Here is a 20,021-nt window from a genome sequence, read left to right as displayed (position 1 = left end):
CCGCCACATGTCCAGAGAAGAACGAGGCACCTCTTTCTTTTCCCTTCCGTAACAGCCGCAGCAGCTCTGGACGGCGGGATGTCCTGCACGTACCTCCACAACAATTTGTCCAAGTTGGGCTGGGAGGGAGAGGCGACGCGGACGAGCCTCTCCCACCTCCACCGATAGGAGGTCTCCCAGCCCCCGGCCCGACGCCGAACACCCCCAGTCAGGCGATGGTGCCAATACTTCCACAGCACCGAACACACCATGGTGGCACCCCAGTACTTGCGCAGCACCGAACGTGCAATGGTGGCCATATTTTCGGAACACCGAACCTGCAATGACTGCACTGATACTCGTGCCGCGCCGAATGTGCGCCACAGGTGGCCATACTCCCACAGCACTGAGCACAGGACTTGGGAAACACCGGATGTGGAGAGACCTTCATGCGGGGCGATGAAAAGGAGCGGCATGGAGTGCACCGGGAGAAGGAGACGATGCGAACAAGTCTCCCTCGCCCCCCCCCCCCCAGGTGGGGGCATCACAGCTGCACCCCAGCTGAACGTCCCGCTTTCACACAACAGGGACCTCTTCCGTTCACTCCGAAGGATCTCTCCCACTCTTGCAAACTCGACGAGAGTGGCCCCTGTAGGGCCTCAAAATGGCGTCTGGGTCCGCTGGAAGGCGGGCCCCGGCCACTAGAGTAACTTTGACCAGCAATATAACTCGAACATTTGCCCCCTGAAGCACGAGCCCCCATCTCCGACAGCATCTCCGCAGCCTTGAAGATCCTACAAAGGTCCCCGGCGGAACCTTCGGCCTTTGCAGGCTTCCGGTAAGGGACGGCTGCCTTGATCGCCAACGAAACAAACATGACATTGCCACTCCTTCTGTTAGCATGAATTCTAGAACTGCCGAAAAGGACTCTGGTCCAAACTGCCAGTAATGGGAAACATTTCCCCCTGATGCTGCTTCCGGACTGAGCCGGCCCCGCCCAAAATGGCGCTGGTATCAATCGGAACTTACGAACACCTCGTGGTGTTCCTTCGCACTAATATAAACTTGATGTTCTGAGATTTTATATGATCCTTTGTACACTTGGCTAGAAAAGACAAGGAGAACTCACTCGACGAACAGTATGAAAGGATCCCCGTTACAAATGTTGATTACAAATGTACAATGTATTATATTTTTATAACTGATGTAAACCTCATTTACGACGCACACGTACGGTATGCATATAGGAAATCTGATTACAACTATTATGATTATGCTTCTAAAAATGCCCCCGAACCCCCCAGCCAATTAATAGACGTTTTAGTTTCTTACAAATGAATGAGTAAAACTTTTCGATGTTTTTATTGCTGCAAACGACACCCCCCACTGTACGCACTTTAGCCATTACCACGACCGGCCAAATACGACCGCACCCTCATAATCCACATGCTGAAATGATTTTGCAAAATAAAGTTTTTTGAAACTATGGACGGGTATTGCATGCTTTATTTTAAGAATGTGGGATCGGTGGGAAAGTTCTTTTCTGTGCACCCTACTCTGCTCTCTCTTTAAGGTTAAAAGAAGATGGTTGCCCAGCCCTGGAGGACGGATCGGATCGACAACACGACACCCCGCCTTCAACGTACGCGACTGACCCATGAACTCTCGCGTAGAGGAAGACCTTGACTTCCAAGGATGGGTAAAACGAACGGTGTAAATGAGGGAATGTAAAAGGAGGGTGAAATGAAATAATGTAAATGTTATAAAATACAACGTTCCAAAGTATCAGGGAACGGAGCTGACCCAAGAACCGAAGAACCTTAGAACGCCACAGCGTTGAAAGAGGTTTAAGGATCCCGATAGTGAGATACATCCTTTGACTAGATACCTCGCACTAAGCACCTCTGGTTTCCTTTTTACGTTTCCCCGCACACGACCTATATGGACACACTACCCCCCTCGACTCCAGAAACCATATCCCCGGGGACCCTGCCCCGAGGAGGAAAGACGAGTAAGAGGTAAGTAAAGGACTTATGAAACCATGTATTTGAATATGCGCGAATGCTGTCTCCCCCACCCCCCTTTTTTTCCTCCCTCTGCAGGTTACATCAGAGATTACAGCCGAGGTGTGGCGAAGATCTGAAGTCTTGCCATGTCTAATACACGAAGCGGACTAGCGCCGCAAGGTGGTGTCTAAGCACGCCTGCAAACTACTCACGTATCGAACAAACCCGAAAAATTAGCACAACCTGATAAAAAGTGATCACCCTTAAACCAGACCGGACGAATGAACCCATGTCACGTATGATGCGAAACTATGAGAGAATGTGTGTGTGTGACTGAGGCGTCGACCCAACTGGTCGAAGGACCGAGAATGCGAGAAGTGCGACAAAATGGTACCTCCTTTCTTCTTTCCTTTTTCTCAAGGCACGTCCCCTCTACCCTGTCTAATGCTCAAACTGCATGATTACAAGATTCTAACGCAGACCCGTGAATGCCCTTTACTGTGTAATGCACTAAATAGCCTTTCTTGAATACACCGCCACCCTCTCTGTTGCACGTGTACTATTTAGCCTGCCGTTGCACTCTCTCTCTCTCTCTCTCTCTCTCTCTCTCTCTCTCTCTCTCTCTCTCTCTCTCTCTCTCTCTCTCTCTCTCTCTCTCTCTCTCTCTCTCTCTCTCTCTCTCTCTCTCTCTCTCTCTCTCTCTCACTCCCTCTATTTTTGCACTCCCACTCTTCCGAGTGATTAGCCCCGAAATTGGCAGATTGCCACCCCTAGCACACCACCTAATTGGCTTCAAATACCGTCAGTATTTGCACAAAAACTTGTCTTTAATACAATCACCCTGAGGCCGCGTCATTACCTCTCCTTTTCCGCTAGAAGTCAATGAACCGAGGTTGGGCCGTAAGGGAAAGGACAGGTAAGACGACAGAGGTTCCCTAATCTGACCCGAAATAAGGGAACTACCTGTCAACGGCTCCTATGGTATAAAACAAGGACCTCAGAATACGCGACCCTCCCCGCCTCGAATTGTCACAATACCCAAACCGGAAAAATGATCACCCCTGTTACCTCCCCTGTATCAGCCGCCCAAAAACTGGAATTATGAAACTACCCCTCATTTCCGGTTGTGAGAGATGGGTCGATTTATGCCCTTACCACAAGTTTCCTATGTCCCTGGTTGTTCCCCATAAAACCCCTGTCCTTCCTAATTAAGTAATCGGGCTGTAAAAGGTTACGTAGGATCCAGAATGATGTTTTACAAGGTTAACAGACTAGTCCAAGGTAAAGAAATCATCGAAATGAACCCCGTAGTAGTTGAAAAGCAGGATGCATCGATAGAAAGACAATGTTTAGCCATGTTCGTCTCTCAGCAAAATACCTGTGTAGTACCATGTTGACGACTCACAGTACCCTTTGTAAATGTAAAACTCTAGAGAACGGCAAATCTTTGCCAGGTTCGTCTCACGAAGGTGGGTCACTATCAGATGAACTGTCGTGACTGTAATAAATAATTGTAAAGGAAAATCGTAGTAAATCCAACAGGCCCGTCACCGGTCATTCATATGCCAGTTGTGAACACTAATATAACGGGCATTTTTCATTCTTTGCCTGGAGCTGGGAGAGAAATAGACTTTTTGATTATCTTCATCTGCAAATTCTCTAAAGACTGTCTTTTCAAACTTGTTTAAGGGTACTGCTGTTGGAGGAGAGAAGGACCAGATGTGGGAGCACGAGGCCTGACTACAGACTAAGGAACACCTGCGACATTAGCCAAGGCGAGACCACGACAGAAAAGAGCTGCAGGACGAGGCACTGTTTTCGACAACATGAGAAGAAAGGGTCGACCTGATGCCCCTGCTCGATGTCCAGTGTTTGTCGACAAGTCCCCGCTCTCTGAATTCGGTCACACGCCCGCCTATTTGAAGTCTCTCGTTCCCCTAGTTTGTTCCTAATTTGGCCTTGCTCCATCCCCCTTTTCCTCTGACCTACCCTATGGACTGTTTTGTACGCTCTTCTTCCATCTGAACTTTCTGACAATCACCTCAAAGGACACAGGGCGAAAAGGACCTTTCCGACCAGAAACGCGAGGAAAGGGTCGTGCCCTGCAACACAGAACTTAGAACAGAGCTGGACTTGTAGCTCCACCGCCGGTGCTCAACAGCGCCAACGAAAGGCAACAAAGAATGATGAGAACTCGTTAAACTTCGAACATTTGACATCCCCAATCGCCGTTTCTGCTAGACCTCATTTCTCTCCCAGCCGCCATTGTATTGATCATGCTCCAATCCGAACCTGATATATATGTAATCACCTGCCAGTATGAAATGTACTTGCTGCTCTCGCTACAGAATCGTTTTTGTATTGCATTCCTATGACTTTCCTGCTAAACAAATTGATCAAAGTTTATCAAATAGGTCCACCTCCTAAAAACTAGAAATGTTAAAATGTATTGTTTACAACTCTTTTCATCTAGGGTTCCTACCGTTTTCTTTCTCATGCCCACCACAATAGAACCGAGTAGAAAATGAACCAGCAAGATGTCTTGAATATGTTAAAGGGAGGACTGTTGAAAATTAGTACGTTTTGGTGAACATTATCTGCGCCATCTTGCCTCTTCCCCTGATGCCACACTTTTGTCGTGCGCGCCCGCCATTTTTTTTAAGATGCCCCGATCAGAACGAACCCTTTTGCATGCCGCTGGCCCCTGGCATAGCCCTTCGCCTTCACTAAGCCTGCACGCTGACCACCCCCTGCTTGCACCTGCCTTGAGTCATAAACCCCTCTTCGGCGCTGCTCTGCCCCAGGCCCTCATCCTGTTCCCAGCGCGACACCTCCCTGCTTCCCTTTCATGATCTCCGGCCCTTAGATGCAAACCCCCCTTTTTCCCCGTGTGCCCGTTTTGTCTTCCCCGTTCCCAGGCCGACACCCAGCTCTGCCGATACCATTCCTTGCCCCTCCCCGTACAATAGAAAGCTTCCCCCATCAAAGGATCCCCGGGTTGATCAAAGCCCCCACTCCATGAGATCCGATCAAACCCCCCACATTCCGTGAATCGGCGGAATATCCAGCTGCGTGATACTCATCACCTGTTGTGACTAGGGTGGGGACTTCAACTGTAAATGTGTGTGGGAACGGGCCCAAAGGGGATTTCCGGGAATGTCTTTTCCATACATCAAAGCTTTAACATGAATGTGTAATCTACAATAAAGTCATAAAACAGTGTATAAGAGGCCAGGCCTCAGAAATGTATCTAGAGCACCTCAGAACGATACCTTCTGTCCGTTTCGTTGTGTTCTCCTCCGGAGAGAATAAAAACCTTGTTTCCTGCTTTCCAGTCTCCAGCGCCTGCCTCTTCATTGATTAAATAACTAGAGGGTCACAGAGGCAATACCGCCGGGCAAATATCGATTGTCCCCGACCCGACTCAGGTTTCAACAGTGGTGTCCCTGAGTGATGTGGTGGTGTCCCTAAGTGATGTGGTGGTGCACCTGAGTTGTGCCCCTGAGTGATGTGGTGGTGTCACCGAGTGATGTGGTGGTGTCCCCGAGTGATGTTGTGGTGTCTCAGAGTGATGTGGTGGTGTTCCCGAGTGATGTGGTGGTGTTCCCGAGTGATGTGGTGGTGTTCCCGAGTGATGTGGTGGTGTCCCCGAGTGATGTGGTGGTGTCCCCGAGTGATGTGGTGGTGTTCCAGAGTGATGTGGTGGTGTTCCAGAGTGATGTGGTGGTGTTCCAGAGTGATGTGGTGGTGTTCCAGATTGATGTGGTGGTGTCCCCGAGTGATGTGGTGGTGTCCCCGAGTGATTTGGTGGTGTCCCAGAGTAATGTGGTGGTGTCCCAGAGTGATGTGGTGGTGTCCCAGAGTGATGTGGTGGTATCCCCAACACCAGAGTGATGTGGTGGTGTCCCTGAGTGATGTGGTGGTGTCCCCGAGTGATGTGGTGGTGTCCCTGAGTGATGTGGTAGTGTCCCTGAGTGATGTGGTGGTGTCCCCGAGTGATGTGGTGGTGCCCCTGAGTGATGTGGTGGTATCCCTGAGTGATGTGGTGGTGCCCCAGAGTGATGTGGTGGTGTTCCCGAGTGATGTGGTGGTGTCCCCGAGTGATGTGGTGGTGTCCCCGAGTGATGTGGTGGTGTCCCCGAGTGATGTGGTGATGTCCCCGAGTGATGTGGTGGTGTCCCCGAGTGATGTGGTGGTGTCCCAGAGTGATGTGGTGGTGTTCCTGAGTGATGTGGTGGTGTCCCAGAGTGATGTGGTGGTGTCCCAGAGTGATGGGGTGGTGTTCCACAGTGATGTGGTGGTGTCCCAGAGTGAGGTGGTGGTGTCCCAGAGTGAGGTGGTGGTGTCCCAGAGTGATGTGGTGGTGCCCCTGAGTGATGTGGTGGTGCCCCTGAGTGATGTGGTGGTGCCCCTGAGTGATGTGGTGGTGTCCCAGAGTGATGTGGTGGTGTCCCAGAGTGATGTGGTGGTGTCCCAGAGTGATGTGGTGGTGTCCCCGAGTGATGTGGTGGTGTCCCAGAGTGATGTGGTGGTGTTCCTGAGTGATGTGGTGGTGTCCCAGAGTGATGTGGTGGTGTCCCAGAATGATGTGGTGGTGTTCCACAGTGATGTGGTGGTGTCCCAGAGTGATGTGGTGGTGCCCCTGAGTGATGTGGTGGTGCCCCTGAGTGATGTGGTGGTGCCCCTGAGTGATGTGGTGGTGTCCCAGAGTGATGTGGTGGTGTCCCAGAGTGATGTGGTGGTGTCCCTGAGTAATGTGGTGGTGTCCCTGAGTAATGTGGTGGTGTCCCTGAGTGATGTTGTGGTGTCCCTGAGTGATGTGGTGGTGTCCCCGACTGATGTGGTGGTGTCCCCGAGTGATGTGGTGGTGTCCCCGAGTGATGTGGTGGTGTCCCCGAGTGATGTGGTGGTGTTCCCGAGTGATGTGGTGGTGTTCCTGAGTGATGTGGTGGTGTCCCTGAGTGATGTTGTGGTGTCCCTGAGTGATGTGGTGGTGTCCCCGACTGATGTGGTGGTGTCCCCGAGTGATGTGGTGGTGTCCCCGAGTGATGTGGTGGTGTCCCCGAGTGATGTGGTGGTGTCCCCGAGTGATGTGGTGGTGTTCCTGAGTGATGTGGTGGTGTCCCTGAGTGATGTGGTGGTGTTCCTGAGTGATGTGGTGGTGTTCCTGAGTGATGTGGTGGTGTCCCAGAGTGATGTGGTGGTGTCCCAGAGTGATGTGGTTGTGTCCCAGAGTGATGTGGTGGTGCCCCTGAGGGATGTAGTGGTGCCCCTGAGTGATGTAGTGGTGCCCCTGAGTGATGTGGGGGTGCCCCAAAGTGATGTGGTGGTGCCCCTAAGTGATGTGGTGGTGTCCCTGAGTGATGTGGTGGTGTCCCTGAGTAATGTGGTGGTGTCCCTGAGTAATGTGGTGGTGTCCCTGAGTAATGTGGTGTTGTCCCTGAGTGATGTGGTGGTGTCCCTGAGTGATGTGGTGGTGTCCCTGAGTGATGTGGTGGTGTTCCTGAGTGGTGCCCCTGAGTGATGTGGTGGTGTCCCTGAGTGATGTGGTGGTGTCCCCAAGTGATGAGGTGGTGTCCCCGAGTGATGTGGTGGTGTCCCCGAGTGATGTGGTGGTGTTCCTGAGTGATGTGGTGGTGTTCCTGAGTGATGTGGTGGTGTTCCTGAGTGATGTGGTGGTGTCCCTGAGTAATGTGGTGGTGTCCCTGAGTAATGTGGTGGTGTCCCTGAGTGATGTGGTGGTGTCCCTGAGTGATGTGGTGGTGTCCCTGAGTGATGTGGTGGTGTTCCTGAGTGGTGCCCCTGAGTGATGTGGTGGTGTCCCTGAGTGATGTGGTGGTGTCCCCAAGTGATGAGGTCGTGTCCCCGAGTGATGTGGTGGTGTTACTGAGTGATGTGGTGGTGTCCCCGAGTGATGTGGTGGTGTCCCCGAGTGAGGTGGTGGTGTTCCTGAGTGATGTGGTGGTGTTCCTGAGTGATGTGGTGGTGCCCCTGAGTGGTGCCCCTGAGTGATGTGGTGGTGTCCCTGAGTGATGTGGTGGTGTTCCTGAGTGATGTGGTGTGTGAGGGTGAGGGTGTGTGAGGGGGTGAGGGTGTGAGGGTGTGAGGGTGAGTGAGGGTGTGTGAGGCTGAGGGGGTGCGAGGGTGAGGGTGACAGGGGTGAGGGTGATGGGGTGAGTGTGAGGGTGTGTGAGGGTGAGGGAGTGTGAGGGTGAGGGTGAGGAGGTGTGAGGGTGAGAGTCCGAAGTAAATGGTGGCAGGGCAGACATCATAAGACAGAGAGAAGAGACTGCATGGTGACTGCGTTGGTCAGTTTCAGAATCAGCACAGTCTGTGAGGGATCAACGTGTCTAGAGGCAAAGCATAGCGGATGCAGCATTGCAGCTAGCAAGTCGAGTGTTTTCAAGCTGAGTGTCCCTAGAGAGATGGCAACACAGCAACAGCATTTGAGGAGCAAGGCTACTGTAAACAAGCATGGAAGGCTTTCACTTTTGTCCTGGAACAAGCTCTCGGCATTGCTGTGGCGGGGGGTGGGCGGGGGAGTGGCAGCCTTTGAAGTCTGATGCTGAGGCACAGACAAATGGTGGTGACCGATGTGCACGCGGGGGGTGAGGGAGCGGCAGCCTTTGAAGTCTGATGCCGAAGCACAGACAAATGGTGGTGTGTTATGTGGCTGGCATTATGTGTGCATGCGCATAGATCACATGAGCTGTGTGCGATCCGCAGCCGTTTTGGTAGACTGTTCTTTTCTGCTTACTATAATCTCGCCGGAGCAATGCACAAGCGCATTGGCTCGGGCGAGACCTAAAAATGGTGATTCTGCCCAAACTGTTATACCTATTCGTAAATATTCCAATGCCATTGAATGCTCATTTTTTCAGGAAACTTCATTCGCATATTCTAGACTTGGTATGGGCGGGCAAACAACCCAGAGTGTCATGGAAACTGTTAACACTGCCCTCCACCCAGGGAGGTTTGGGAGAGCCTGATTTCGAGCTATATGCATACAGCGCTCAGGCAAAATATATTCATTTTTGGCACCACCCGACACCCTATCAACCACATGTAGCGATAGAACTTGATAGAGTAGCCCCCATTCCGCTTAACACGGCGGTATACCAGCCTTATAAACGTCCGCAATTAGAAATTGACATGGTAGAAGCCACACGGTTGGCATGGAAGGGGATTGCAAGGAGGGCTCAGCAGACAGAACTATACGCTCCTTCCATGCTTAATGGAGGTAATTCGGTTAACAGACAAAGTGGCTGCGAAGCGAGCTAAGGTGTATGCATTAGAGAAAGGCAAAGACCTATACCCGGATGGAAAATGTATTACACTGCAGCAGATGTGCAGCACACAGTTGCCTACAGCGTCAGACCTGCTTTTATACTATCAGATTAGAGCCACATGCCGAGCTAGGTACGAGACTTTTCCTCTGGAACCTCCCGTGCTGATAGCGTTAGAGAACGTCCAGTCCAACCCTTCCCCCAGCAAATTAATAATGCGCATTTATAGTATAACGCAAGCTGACTCGCCGGTCATCGTTCCCACTGCTAAGGACGAGGGGGAGAGGGATATTGCCATCAACATAACGGACAAGCAATGGCAGTACTGTTGCACACAACTAGAAAATCTCTCACCAAATTATAGATTAAGGTTGATTCATTTTAACTTTTTACACAGAACATACCGCACACCTGCTCAGTTACATCTGTTGTAATTTAGCAATGATTATGTTAAGCATTAGCAGAATACATCTTGTATTTAGAGACTATCTTGTTCGTTTTACGGAATCCCTTTTGTATTTCTGTAGCCAATTTTTTTTGCCATGTGCTCTGTCCTACTTTCCTGTTAACTGCTCTTGAAATCTGCCTAGAGACAAGATATATTTATCCTCTTCTTCTTTGCACATGCCCAGTTGAGCTTACGGCTGTCCCCAACTTGTAACTGTCAAGTTGTGTGCACCAGAATTAGCTAACTGTCAGTCTCTCCCACTTGTTGCTAGCACACTCTCTGCATGACCTTATATGTATTTGAAACCAGCATTCTGTACCTTGTACCGCCTTCATTTGAGCCCCTGTGTGGGTATAAAAGGACCAAGCTCCTTCCAGTCAGGATGCTACCTCATACTCTACCGAAGGGTGTTGTGCGAATGTAGTTCCACCTCATGAGGTTTAATAAACTCTGTCTTTTCTATTCCAGTTTCTGTGCCAACTTCTTTCTATTGATCTAAGGACTCTGTGCAGAGAAGGGTGAATCCCTTGCATTGGTAGGCCTGGCTGAGGCTCGCTACTACACTCCAAATGGGCATACATCCAGACATTAAATGTTGGAGATGCGGGGCGCAGAACGCCTCGTTCATACACCTGTCATGGAACTGTGGACCGATAGGGGAATTTTGGAAGAAGGTGCTTAACACTATTGGACAAATCACTAATAATCAGTTACAGACCACCCCACAAATTGCGCTCTTGGGTTTTGTATTGGAAGTGCCAAAGGGATCTGGGAAATTGACAGCCATGTTGTTACTACTGGCTAAGCGACAAGTGGCAATGCACTGGAAAAAGCGACAGCCTCCTATGGTGGCAGCGTGGTTGACTACTGTTGTGTATTGCACAGACCAGCTATCTAATTATTGGAAACTAATGCCCAGTAGGTCTAGACCTGTGGACATTTGGGAACCATTTGTGAGCTGGTTGGGATCTGGCGGCTACGACCTTCAAGGGGACCAAGACACGTGACAGGTTTGATGGATATGTAGAATAGTGGCTTCTATTGATTCCTGGTGGGATCAGATATTTAAAAAAAAAAAAACCCTCTTGGTTGTGGGAAGGGGAGGATTTGGTTGGTGATAAGACCACGGAAATAGCAAGAACTGAGCAACATGTTAAACGGACTCAAAGTAATGTAAGAATGGCAGGGGGGTGAGTTTTTCCGTTATGATATATAGAGTATAACTGCTTAAGTAACAGTTTTAATTGGATTGATGATTGACATAATGGTCTAGATGGCAATCAAGCTATTCCACGCTGCCAGCCCAATGGGTTGTAGGCGTAAGAGCTGTGTACAGGTTGCAATGGATGGCCATGTATTTTGATGCTGCCGGCCTCAGGGTTGTAGGCATAAGAAAAGCTGTGTCAACTGAGATCCATGAAATAAAGATTGTTTGGAGAAAAAAACTGGAAAAAAACTACTCTATTTGAATACTCTCTAGACAGTAGCTTGGTGTTCAGGATTTCTGCTTCATGCATATAGTCCTCCTTTAGTGAACAGTTTCTACGAAAGGTAATCCATCTCTGAGCGCTCTGGGGTTCTGGCTTTTGTAGGATAACAACGTGTTACCTTCAGTTGGTTTCCTATGTAAAGTAGTGTAAATTTGGCCCTCCTTGTGTCTGATGTTCAAGTCCAGGAAGGCTACAGTAGACTTATCTAAGGTGGACGTACTTCACTAACATTGAACAATTGCAATACCAGGTAATTTTCCAGCCCTTGTTTTTTCTAAGACAACGTCTTAAACTACAAATTGGTCTTAGATTCTAAACACATATCTCGGTTTTCCCAGATGTCCCCCACATCATAGGTCCTGAAGAGACCCTACATCCATGTCAGGGTCGAAACGCCGTTGACAATTGAGAAAAGCGAACCAAATATAACTAGCACTCTATTATCTTATTGATTTATGTATTTGAAAAAAAGAAATTGGTCGCTTTTTTATATACCAAGTTTATTTGAAACCTTGCACATATTATTTCACAAATGTTATTTTTATGCTTTGGTTCATAATTTCACTTGGGACACAATACACGACTGTAAATGTATGTTGTAGAACTTTTCACAAACAAGTCTGTTTTTCAATACAATTATTGTACAACCTAATCAGTGCGTTTGAGTCTCTTTCTATCTAACATCCCACCTAATCCCGGTCTATAAGTGCAATTTCGGCCTTTGTCTTATCAATCAATATTAAGTATCTTTCCCACAGGGGCGTGGCCGAGGAGGAGACCAAGATGGCCGCCTCTTGCTGAAGCTCCGCCGGTCCGGGGATTTAACGCTCGAAAAATGCGGTAACCCCCGATCCTGAAGTGCATCCAAACCCACGATCCTGCACAACATACTCTACAGCGCGACGGATGCAAATTTTGTTAAGGTGGCGGCAGCGGATCCGAAGATACGGCGACCCGACCAACGGCCGGGCGGAACGCGGGAGGCAGCGGCGGCGCGGAGCGGAGGTAGGGCGGGCTGCGCGAGGGGCGCCTAGGTGGCCGGCGGGGGTCCGACCGCGGTGGTGTCCGCGCTCTGAGGGCTGGGGGCTCGACTCCGCGGCGGGCCTGGTGCTACCCGGCTCCCCTTGGGCGGCGCTGTGCCCCGGTTCCGCATTCGGGCCTTTGCGGCCTTGGGGGCGGGCTTAAGCCGGGTGCTCCATTAGGGCCCGCGGCGGGGACGTAGGCCCGGCGCTGGGGGCGGATTGCTTGGCGGTTGGCCTGTGGGGCCGCTCTGGGTGCTGCTGGCGCCAGCGCTGCCCGGCCTCGTATCTGCGGCGCTGCTGGCCCCCCTCCACCCCCCCGGAACGCTTGTGAGGGGACAAACGACACGCCGCCTAGCCTGACGGACCGCGAGGGCGCCTGAGAGAACTGCTCCTTGTTCGCCTGACCCGCAGCACACAGTACGCCACGCATTGCTACCTGGGACTCGGACCAGGCTGAGCCCTAACCAGCCTCCATTGAGGGTGACCGATCCATTGCCCTGCACAGTCACACGGCCATTTTGGAAAGCGCTGGTACGAGGGAACGAGTGAATGCACGAAGGCCTTGGCCGGGTGGCCCTGCAGCACGGCCGCAATGGGAAAACGCGACCTAAATCAGCGTAAACTGAACTTTGCTGGGGCCTCCCTTCCCATCGCTGACCCCCCACCAGAGGCCCGAAATGAAGCAAAGGGGGGGTGCAGAACGAGAGGATGCCACTTCCCTCATGCCAGCTATGATGACGGAGATGAGGGCTGGTTTCAAAGCACTGGACGGGCGATTTGACAATCTGGAGCGCCGCATGGCAGACATGGGCTCCAAGATCTAGGCACACGATCGACGACTGGACCTGGCAGAATCCAGGATTTCCGATGTGGAAGATGGCGCGACGAAATCCCTGAAAAGATTGGAGAGGGTGGAGAGGATCCTCAAGAAAGTGGCCATCAAAAATGAGGATCTCGAGGCCCGGGGACGAAGAAACAACGTGCGCATCACTGGCATGGCGGAGACGACGCAAACTGGCCAAATGGACACGTTTGTCGAACAGTTGCTTATTGATCTCTTTGGCCGTGACTCCTTCACTCAGGGATTTGTGGTAGAACTTGCCCACAGATCACTAGGGCCCCGGCCCAGAACAGGTCTCCCGCCGCGCCCAATCATAGCTCGCCTCATGAACTTCAGAGACCGCGACACGGTCCTCCGGGCGGCACGAGATCGTGGTGTGGTGACATGGCAGGGCAACACGCTTTCCTTCTTTCCTGATTTCACCTTCACGGTCCAGGAGGCGCGCAAAAAGTTTAATGGAGTTAAAGCCACACTACGGAATCTTGGCCTGCGCTACGGAATGCTCTACCCAGCTAGACTTAAAGTGGACATTGATGGCAGGCCCCGCATCTTTGAAACACCGACGGAGGCCCAGGAATTTTGCCAACATTACAAGCGACGAGACGAGGGCCCATCTCGGTCTGGGTCGCACCCGCCTGCCTCCCCGATCAGAAATGCCTCCCAGGCCAGCGATGATTTATTTGCCGAGACGGGCAATGGCTGAACATTATATCTAGACATTTCGGGCTGAAATTCTACTCTTGTTGCCTTTCGGGCGCACAGACTGGTTTGGTTACACATGCTCAGACTCTCCAATATTGTTCACTCCCCGACCGGCGTGGCGTTGCCACACCCCATGGCGGATGCCACTGTTGTCTCACTACTCTTTTTCTTAATGCAGCTGAGCTATACTTTGCCGATGTACTTTGCAACCCTGTGTTTTGTTTGGCTCGCTGCATGGTTCATGGAGGTATGCCTCCCTGGGTTGTTTGGAGGCTGGGTGGGGGGAGGGGGTGGGGAAAGTTTATTGGTTAGTTTGAAATCATTCTGCACTCAGATCGCAAGCACACACCACATTCCATCGCACGTCTCAGTAGACCCTGTCACACCCTGGATTAGACATATAGACACAACCGTCATGGCTAGACAGCCCAGGCGGGATGACTCGTCCCGAATTACCCTGATGTCATGGAATGTCAGGGGTCTGAATGACACGAGGAAGTGCAGGCAAGTCTTCAACTATCTAGGCAGGCATACAGTCGACATTGCGTTTCTTCAGGAAACACACCTGAGTCCTACAGGGTCCCGGCTCCTGGCTAGGAGCTGGGGTTTGCACCGCTTTTTCTCGGACTTTAGCAGATACTCCAGGGGGGTGGCCATCTTGGTACATAAACGAATACCCTTCATACTGCACTCCACGTTAGGAGACCCGGAGGGCCGTTACTTGTTGGTGACGGGCGCACTGTTTCATCAGACAGTTACCCTGGTAAATGTATATGGCCCCAATACCGACACCCCTGCCTTCTTTCAAGACCTACAGACGAAACTAAACATGATAGCCACTGGTCAAATACTTGTCGGGGGGACTTTAATTTACTCCTTAACCCCACACGTGACGGGACTTCGGCTGCGGCAGACACTAGGAAACACTCCAGACCAGTCCTAGTTGACATATGTGATGACTACTCCCTCATAGACATCGAAGCTAGACTACATGGGAATTCCCCGGAGTATACACACCATTCCAGCTTCCATAACACTTGGACGAGACTAGATTATTGGCTGCTCTCCCCCGGGGTGGCTGAATGGGTGACATCACACACTACGCTGCCGCGTACATTGTCGGACCACTCCCCAGTGGCGGTACAACTAGGTATCCCACGACCTGGCGGCTTTGAACGGCAATGGCGCTTCCCCGGTAAGGCCCTTGCTGACACGGTGTTCACCGAAACAATCCGAACTGCTATCGTTGACTATTTTGAACTAAACACGGGGTCAGTGGAAACGCATGCAACCTTGTGGGAGGGGTTTAAGGCCACCATCAGGGGGGTTTGCATTGCTACACATGTGGGAGTTCTGCGCTCTATTAGATCCACACTTACACGCCTTGAGAACGACATCCGACCTGTGGAAGATGACCAGCTCCGAAACCCCTCTGAGACACTTGAAACGTGCCGCCTTTCCCTGCTGCTGGAGTTTCGGGAAGCGGCCGATAGAGAGCTACATTTCCTAGCCACACAACACTCGGCACGGCAGTATGGGGAGGGAGACAGACCCGGGAGGCTGCTGGCGCACCTACTCCGCCCGCCGAGACAGGCGCACTACATAACAGAAATAACGACCCCAGACGGAACACTACTACGCACCACCCCCGAAATATCTCACGCCTTCTTAGCCTACTACACTACCCTCTACTCCTCGTCCATTGCCACCGACCTACGTGCCCAAGGCTCTTACCTTGACGAAATTGCACTGGTCTTTCTGGAAAGGCACATGCAAGAGTTCCTTGCACACCCGATAACAACCGACTCGGTAGTGGAAGCCATAGACGCCCTACGAGGCTCAGCTGCTCCAGGGCTCGATGGCTCCTCGGCCGATTTTTACAAGGCCTACAAGGAGGAACTGGTGCCGGAGTTAATAGAGGTCTATGCTGAGGCTCTGGAGATGGGTGTCTTACCCCCCACGTTTAGGGAAGCGGTAATCGTATTGCTCCCGAAACCCGGAAAAGACCCGGCCCTCTGTGGCTCCTATAGGCCCCTTTCACTATTGAACACTGACTATAAAATCTTGGCGAAAATAGTGGCCACGCGGCTGCCCCTCTTAATGGAATTCATCATATCCCCCGCCCAATCGGTGTTCGTGCCACATCGGTCCACCTCGTTAAATCTGCGTACCTTATTCGCAGTGATTCACCGGGTAGACCCCAACACCCCGGCAGCCGCAGTGCTTTTGGACGCTGAGAAGGCGTTCGACTCCCTATAATGGCCCTTTTTCCTATCAATTATGAGACGAATGGGCATGCCGGAGTGTTTTGTCTCCACAGTGGCGTTGCTATATACTAAGCCTACGGCTCGTATACGCCTGAATGGCACCATCACAGAGGCGTTCTCCCTGTCCAGATTCAGAAAAGGGGGTGGTGATGAGCAGAGTGTCTGAATTAAGCAGACCACTCTTACCAAGTCCAAAGATCAGGGCTTGATCCATCACCGTTTTTTAGCTCACTGCCCCATCCCAGCTCAGAACCTGGCTATATGCAAATTAGTCTGTCCCTGGCCCAGTGCATCATGGGAACATGGCAGACCAAACTGCCAAGCCAATTCTTCACCAGAAAGGAGACAAGCTACCGGGGACCGGTTTCTGGCATTTCAGCCTCGTCGGCCCGGCTTGCTTGAATCCTGATGGAGCAGTGAGCAAGGGACTCATGTCTGAGTATACCCTGCCACACCTATAGTGGCCAAAAACGATTCAGAAAAGGGGGTGGTGATGAACAGAGTGTCTGAATTAAGCAGACCACTCTTACCCAGTCCAAAGATCAGGGCTTGATCCATCACCGTTATTTAGCTCACTGCCCCATCCCAGCTCAGAACCTGGCTATATGCAAATTAGTCTGTCCCTGGCCCAGTGCATCATGGGAACAGGGCAGACCAAACTACCAAGCCAATTCTTCACCAGAAAGGAGACAAGCTACCGGGGACCGGTTTCTGGCATTTCAGCCTCGTCGGCCCGGCTTGCTTGAATCCTGATGGAGCAGTGAGCAAGGGACTCATGTCTGAGTATACCCTGCCACACCTATAGTGGCCAAAAACGATTCAGAAAAGGGGGTGGGGATGAACAGAGTGTCTGAATTAAGCAGACCACTCTTACCCAGTCCAAAGATCAGGGCTTGATCCATCACCGTTATTTAGCTCTGATCTCTTGACTGGGTGAGAGTATTCTGCTTAATTCAGAAACTCTGTCCATCACCACCCCTTGTTGTTAAATATTTTGTCCACCCTAAGCGTGGAAGGGTATACTCAGATGTGAGTCCCTTGCTCATTGCACCATCAGGATTCAAGCAAGCCGGGCCGACGACGGCTGAAATGCCAGAAACCGGTCCCCGGAAGCTTGTTTCCTTCCCAGTGTAAGAATTGGCTTGGTAGTTTGGTTTGCCCTGTTCCCATCATGCACTGGGACAGGAACAGACTAATTTGCATATAGCCAGGTTCTGAACTGGGATGGTGCAGTGAGCTAAAAAACGGTGTTGGATCCAGCCCTGATCTCTTGACTGGGTGAGAGTATTCTGCTTAATTCAGAAACTCTGTCCATCACCACCCCTTGTTGTTAAATATTTTGTCCACCCTAAGCGTGGAAGGGTATACTCAGATGTGAGTCCCTTGCTCATTGCACCATCCAGATTCAAGCAAGCCGGGCCGACGACGGCTGAAATGCCAGAAACCGGTCCCCGGAAGCTTGTTTCCTTCCCAGTGTAAGAATTGGCTTGGTAGTTTGGTTTGCCCTGTTCCCATCATGCACTGGGACAGGAACAGACTAATTTGCATATAGCCAGGTTCTGAACTGGGATGGTGCAGTGAGCTAAAAAACGGTGTTGGATCTAGCCCTGAACTCTTGACTGGGTGAGAGTATTCTGCTTAATTCAGAAACTCTGTCCATCACCACCCCTTGTTGTTAAATATTTTGTCCTCCCTGTCCAGAGGCACGAGACAGGGGTGTCCATTGTCCCCCTTGTTATTCATATTGGCGATGGACCCCTTGGTTCGTCACTTCCAGGAAAACCACAGCTTCCGGGGCCTACAATTTCGCACTGGTCCTCTGTTGGCATCGTTGTATGCGGATGATCTAATACTCTATGTCCGTGCACCAGCCGAAAACTTGGCACCGCTTTTAGCGGAAATCACGCGATTTGGCACCTACTCCGGGCTGCGCATGAACTGGCGCAAATCCCTCATTTTCCCGCTGACCGCCACCACTACGCCCTGGGACTGCGAGTACCCATTGGAGTGGTGTGATGAATCGGTGAAATACTTGGGTATACACGTCCATCTTAACACGGTGGACATTATTCGACTCAACTATGGCAGGGCACTAGATTTTTTGGAGGATAACATTGACAAATGGCTCCGGCTGCCGCTTTCTATGATGGGACGCATTGCCATAGTGAAAATGGTGGTACTGCCCCGGTTTTTGTATTTATTTAATAACATTCCAATACCTCTGACTAAAATCTTTTTCACGCAGCTGCGAACATTACTGCTACGGTTGATATGGGGCAACAAAACCCCTCGAGTTGCGTGGCATGTTTTGACCCTGCCCTACGAGAGGGGTGGCCTGGGAGTACCCGATTTTTATCTGTATTTTTTGGCAGCACAATGTTCCTTCGCATATCCATGGTTCCACCCAGATGCGCGCATACTATTCTTGAAACCAGAGGCGGACCTGGTGTTACCCCACTCCTAGGCTACACTGCTCCCGAGGGGAATCCCACGCGACCCCCAGGATATTCAAACGGTATCGTCCACATGCTGGGCGTGGGAGAAAATCCGGAGGCTACTTAAACTTGATATACTCTACTCCCCACTCCTCCCCCTCCCTAATGCGCACTGGCTTCCGATCACTGGCGAAAAGGTGGTGCGCACTACACTCTCCAAGTTCGGCTTAAACACAGTGGGTGACCTATTCCCAGACGGACATGCCTTTAGTCTGACGGAGGACCCCCGTTTCCGGGACCGCAATTTTATGGACTCCTTTGTACTGTCCCGACTGCGATCCTTGTTGCGAGCCACATTTCCCACCTTCCCACTGGCTCCAGAGGAGGCGCAACCTCTGACTACTGTCATTCAACATCCATCAGGGGCACACATGGTTACTAAAATTTACAGACTTAGCGTCGCAGCCACTCCTGCAGCAGATGCGAAGGTCCGCCTGGCATGGGAAAAGGATCTGGGGAAGCAGATCTCAGATGTAGAATGGGCACAGTGCTGCGCTGTAACCAAAAAAGTGTCATTAAACACCCGGCACAAGCTCATTCATTTTAAATTCCTGAGGCGTTTGTACCACACCCCTGCTCTGGCCCACAGAATAGACCCCTCCCGCTCCCCTAATTGCCCAAAGTGTAAAACTACAGAGGCTGATTTTGCTCATCTATCTTGGACCTGCCCCGACTGCAAGACTACTGGCTACAGGTACACAACACATTTGGTAAAATACTAGGCGTCCCCCTGACTCCGACCCCCGAAATTGCTTTGTTAGGCTTTGTGACGAACTTCCCACTAGCAGTTCGCAGACTTGCAACGCTGGGCTTCTTGTTAGCTAAGCGAGAGGTGGCCTTACTTTGGTGCTCCGCGAGAAGCCCGACGGTGAAATCCTGGTTAAAGAGCTTGGCCTCCTGCAATGTTAACTGTGTTGAATACTCCTCCACCATCCCTACATCATCTAGACCCTTAGACATATGGGGGCCGTACCACACGTACATTGCTAAACTCGCAGCAGAACACCAGGCGCAATTGGACACTCAACTGTACCCAGAAGGAGTGGGCTAGCTTGTGCTGATGTTACATCTTATGTGCTGCTACTGAACACTGTTTGCATTTGCCGGGTGGGAATGTTATTTACTCCGGGGCTCTTCAATGGCTGTGATCAACTGCTGAGGATGCCCCCATTCCCTTTGGACTTCACATTTGTTCTTAAGCCAGGGGCTGTCAATCTGGGTGTCTTGTACTGTAAGATGGGGTGTATTTTTTCCATTGTTGATGGTTTATGTGCGATGCTTCCGAAAATGACAAATAAAGTAAAAAAAAAAAAAAAGTATCTTTCCCACAGGAACCACTGTTTTTCTTATAATACTTAAATCACCCTAGTTCAGTCGTGAGGAGGTACCCTTGTTTTCTTTTTCGAACTATCAGGTCAAACGCAGGCACAGAGCCAACGAGAGATAGGTGAGGCAGCAGGATAAAGGTTTGTTACTGCATTGTGA

General features: G+C 51.0%; 1 protein-coding gene across 1 annotated transcript in view; it reads right to left on the bottom strand.

The window, feature by feature from the left end:
• Nucleotides 1-20,021, bottom strand: part of LOC144783793 (uncharacterized) — a 149,912-nt gene that overhangs the window by 39,907 nt on the left and 89,984 nt on the right. The window lies entirely within an intron of this gene.

Source organism: Lissotriton helveticus, chromosome 1_1 (assembly GCF_964261635.1).
Source record: "Lissotriton helveticus chromosome 1_1, aLisHel1.1, whole genome shotgun sequence".
Taxonomy (NCBI): Eukaryota; Metazoa; Chordata; class Amphibia; order Caudata; family Salamandridae; genus Lissotriton; species Lissotriton helveticus.
Note: the sequence above shows the minus strand (reverse complement) of the source record. Positions and strands in the feature narration are given on the sequence as shown.